Raw genomic sequence first — 5,258 nt, 5'->3', positions numbered from 1 at the left:
GCTGACCAGACCTCGACCCTGACCCAGGTCCAGGTCCAGGTAAAGACCCAGGTCCTGGTCCTAGCCCTGGTCCTAGTCCTGGTCCTGGTCCTGACCCAGACCCTGACCCAGGTCCAGGTCCAGACCCAGGTCCTGGATCTAGTCCTGGTCTTGGTCCAGACCCAGACCCAGACCCTGACCCAGGTCCAGACCCAGACCCTGAGCCAGAACCAGACCCTGACCTTGACCCCAGGTCCAGGTCCAGGTCCAGACCCAGACCCAGACCCAGACCCAGACCCAGACCAGACCCAGACCCAGACCAGACCCTGACCCTGACCCAGGTCCAGACCCAGACCCTGAGCCAGAACCAGACCCTGACCTTGACCCCAGGTCCAGGTCCAGACCCAGACCCAGACCCAGACCCAGACCAGACCCTGACCCTGACCCTGACCCTGACCCTGACCCTGACCCAGACCCAGACCCAGACCCTGACCCTGACCCTGACCCAGACCCAGATCCAGACCCTGACCCTGACCCAGGTCACTCAGTTTCACTATCAGTTCCTGTGGTATGACCGTATCCAAGGCTGAGCTGAAATCCACAAACAGCTTCCTTACGTACAAGTTCTTTTGCTCCAGTGAGTAAAGGCCGTGAACACAGCGTCCCCTGTTGGCCTGTTAGCTTGATAAGCAAATTGGTGTTGGTCCAGGTCAGGGACTATGTTGGTCCTGGTCAGGTGCAATGTTGGTCCGGGTCAGAGGAGGCTATGTTGGTCCAGGTCAGGGGGGACTATGTTGGTCCAGGTAAGGGAGGACTATGTTGGTCCCAGTCAGGGGGGACTATGTTGGTCCAGGTCAAGGACTATGTTGGTCCAGGTCAGGGACTATGTAGGTCCAGGTAAGGGAGGACTATGTTGGTCCCGGTCATGGACTATGTTGGTCCGGGTCAGAGGGGACTATGTTGGTCAAGGTCAGGGACTATGTTGGTCCAGGTCAGGGGGGGGACTATGTTGGTCCAGGTCAGGGACTATGTAGGTCCAGGTAAGGGAGGACTATGTTGGTCCCGGTCATGGACTATGTTGGTCCGGGTCAGAGGGGACTATGTTGGTCAAGGTCAGGGACTATGTTGGTCCGGGTCAGAGGGGACTATGTTGGTCAAGGTCAGGGACTATGTTGGTCCAGGTCAGGGGGGGGACTATGTTGGTCCAGGTCAGGGACTATGTTGGTCCAGGTAAGGGGGACTATGTTGGTCCAGGACAGGAAGGACTATGTTGGTCCCGATCAGGGACTATATTGGTCCAGGTCTGGGACTATGCTGGTCCCAATCAGGGATTATGTTGGTCCAGGTCAGGGGGGACTATGTTGGTCCAGGTCAAGGACTATGTTGGTCCAGTTCAGGAAGGACTATGTAGGTCCAGGTCAGGGACTATGTAGGTCTAGGTCAGGGACTATGTAGGTCCAGGTCAGGGGGGACTATGTTGGTCCAGGTCAGGGACTATGTAGGTCCAGGTCAGGGACTATGTAGGACCAGGTCAGCAGTAGAATTGTAAATCAGCAGCTTCATCACGATATGATACGATGATGATATCATGATGATATGTTTGGATGATGATATGTTTTAATGGGACTATTTTATTTCGAAGACCTTTCAGGTATGGTGCATTAGGTAAACCTTGTAAACAGTATTCATCTTAAGTAATAAAAATAGACGACGAGTTCACAATAGTCTCACATTTCCCATGTTTAAGTGCATTTCTTTTATCAGTTCACTTAAAGAGTCCTTGAAAACCTTTCAATCATACAGAACAATTCACATCCGATAAAAATCAAAGAACTTCAAGTCCTTTTTATATCAATTAAAGCAGGATTTGTGTATAAACCTCACTCTTTAGTGGCTCAAACAGAACTTAACCTGTTCTTCCAAATGCAGTTCCCTCATCCCTGCATCATGACGACTATATCCAGTATTCACGACTTCTTAAATTAAACATTTTCCTTAGCTAAACAAAATGAGACATTTCAGCTGCAGAACAAGTTGGAACTAAACAAATGTAAGCAATTCCACACATTCTTTGGGCATTTTGTTTTACTTAAAGTCCTAGTGAAATGAAAATTCGACCTCCAAAACACTCTATCGCTTCTAGGAACATTTTTATGCTAACTGGCCCAAGGGTAAAATGTTTAGACACGGCAATGTGCGAGAAAATAACTGATAAACAGCGCCAGTTTGGCTGCTCGGTGAACCGCTTCTGACCAGACCGGAAGGAGCAGACGATAATAGCATGACGTCACGAGTTGCAGACACGCTGTGCCCAAGTTGTGTTTACATTATGGCGGATCGGAGTTTTGACCACGAAGAGGCTGAATTTAACCATATCTCATCATCATGGTCATTTCAAACCCAGTGATTGATGAAGAAGACACAGAAGGTGGTTCTGCCATCGGTGACCCCGTCTGGAACATGTTTGAGGAAGCAGAAGACGCTTCGTCCTCCATTCGTCCTCGTCTCCTCGTCTCCTCAGCCTCAGCAGCCGCCAGTTTTCACCGCGGCTTTGCAGCTTCCTGACTCTTGGCAGAACGACCCGGCTTCGTGGTTCTGGCATGTTGAAGCACTTTTCCGACTGCGCGGAATCACCGAAGATGAGTCCAGGTATTACTTTATCATCGCAGCCTGAGACTAGCAGTCCAGTCGTCGGACCATGCAGCTGTTGCTCCCCCACCGCTCTCAAGCAGCTCCTGCTCCGGAGGTACAGCCTGTCTGCCGCTGAGAGGGCGGACAGACTGTCTCCCTGCCTGGTTTGGGAGACGGCTCGGCTGTGGACCTGATGAACTATATGCTGTGGCTGCTGGGCTTGGACCAGGGTGGATTCCTTTTCCCTCACGTTTCCCGGCGCCAGCTCCCGCCGCCCGTGCCTTGAAAACTTCGATATTTAAGACGGGAAACAACGCAAGCCAATATGAACGCCACACAACAGATCGAGATCGTGTCCAACTTGTGACGTCACGCATAGGCTCCGCCCAAGATGGCCACGAAGGAGAAGGATTCCCCCGATTTCGTCGACTGGAGATTCAAAATTCAAATGACGTTTTGTTATGTGACAACAGTGGTGGGGCAATGTCGGAGAAACCTTTCAAGTAGTACCCGAACTATTGTTTTTTGCATAAGGGTGTTACATTTACCTAGGCCTTTAAATACTTCAACAAAGTCCTTAACGTGACGATCAGTAATGTGGTGATGGCTCTCTGGATTTGATTCTACAACTGTCCTCCAGTTTTCTTCTTTGAAAGGTTTTTCTTCACAAAAACAGCAGATCAACATGTTGAGGAGACTAAAGTCCTGAACGCACCTGCAGTGCCAAATACACGCTCAGAGGTACACTGCTGCCAGGAATGCAGAGATATGTTGAGGGACACTCTGATGACTTTTCCACCACTCTAACACACGACCTCCCAGGATCATAGATGCTTTTATACATGGCACCCTCAGTGTGGGCGAGCTCTCTGGAGGCCTGGACAACCTGGCAGGGGTCCATGGTGAAGGAGGTGTTACCAAAGAGATCTTCAAGTGCCTTTGACTTTTTGGAGGCAGGGACATAATCTGAAATGACACGGAACACAATATTTCAATATTTCAGTGGGCACAATATCTTCTTTGTACACTTCCAACACTTATTGTTAATGAACTCATTCCCTTGTCTAGAACATTGAGTCAAACACGTTGCACAAAAAGGGACCAGGCACCTGGTCCAGGGCCTTGAACCTGGACCAGGTCAGGTCTGGTTTGGTTGGACTGATCAACCAAGTCAGGTTGATCAGTAGGCTGTTCACCCGATGAGTGAAGAGGTTCATTCTCCACTTGTGCCGTTCTGGAGATGATTAAAACAAGCACGTAAAACAAATGTAAATGATGTGAACAATAAAAGAAGTCGTGGATGTCATTCATGAACAACAGTTTTTCTACCACAAATAAACAAACAAAAATATGATCTTCCGCTCTGGTCCGATCGCTCTGCAGCCTCGTGTATGAGACACTGGAAAGTTGCGAGTCTTCAGCTGTAGTGACGTCATCGACCCCTCTCCTCAGTGTATGGTCCAGTAGTGAAGAACACGTTCCACAAACTGCTCTCATTGCAAATGAATCATTCTCACGTCTTGTTTTAGTTTGTGTCCTGGAAGTCCGAGTAACTTCTGCTTCTCTCTCGAGACAGAGGTTGCCACCGTTGCTGCGGTGGAAAAAAGGACAGGACTCGTCTAACTCTGCCCAGACGACGTGCAGCACCAGCACGTTCCAGGCCTTTCTGTGTGGCCCAGGTTACAGTGCGAGGACCGGTCGGTTTACATTGGCTTCTGCTGTGCAGGACGTCCATCCGTCCAGTGAGAGTGACTCTGTCTGTGAGCAATAACTCACCTCTAACTTCCTCTTCAACTTCATCGTACAGTCTCGGTATGCAAGTTTCACTGAAGCACTGCCTCGGGGGTATTTTATATTGCAGCTCCAGTGTTTGTAGTCGTCCATGAAAGCCGTCGTTCTCTATAAATAAAATAAGATTGGAACATTGTATGCTCTGTTAAAAAAAATCGTGATCTGCAGGTCAGGCTTTGGAGAAAAAAAAATGGTGATTTGTGCACCGGGACTACTTACTTTGACAAGGTTGTTGGAGGAGGAGGATTTCTCCTGGGTCAGGTCACTGGTTTGTGGCAGTGTGCCTCTTCTTAACAAGATGCTCTTCTTAACATTTAAAAAGCTGTTGTAGCTTATAGTTGCCTCAGTATCTGAAATGAGAGGACAGAGCATTAAAAAAGTGATTATAAGCCAGGTGAAGGTCAAATAAAACAATGAGCAGCTGGCAAATATATGGGTGGATAGGTACAGAATGTGTGCGCTCACACACACACACACCTCAGAAAAAAACAATTCTACTAGTTGTTGGTCTCCAACAGGTCTTACAACTCATAAATATTTTTTTTTCTGGGAAAACATGCACACACGTGCGCGCAAATTAGTAATTTGGCAACTAACCAAACCGGTTGGATTATGCAGTAGAACTATCAACCTGTGTTATCCTAATCATATAGTTCTAATGAAAAAATAACACGCAATGTAGCTTACCGTTGTTGTTCATGTGCGCACATGGTCCACAGGTGTAGTTTTCCTTTTACTTCTACCCGCTGTTGACTTTTTTCTCTTTCTCCCTAAGTACCTGGATTCATTTTGGCATTTTGCGCATCACCACTTCCGCTGGGAACACTGGTTTCTGACTTTTTAAACGACCGGGTGTT

This window comes from Blennius ocellaris (genome assembly GCF_963422515.1).
Source record: "Blennius ocellaris genome assembly, chromosome: 13".
NCBI lineage: Eukaryota > Metazoa > Chordata > Actinopteri > Blenniiformes > Blenniidae > Blennius > Blennius ocellaris.
This window is presented reverse-complemented; position numbering follows the sequence as displayed.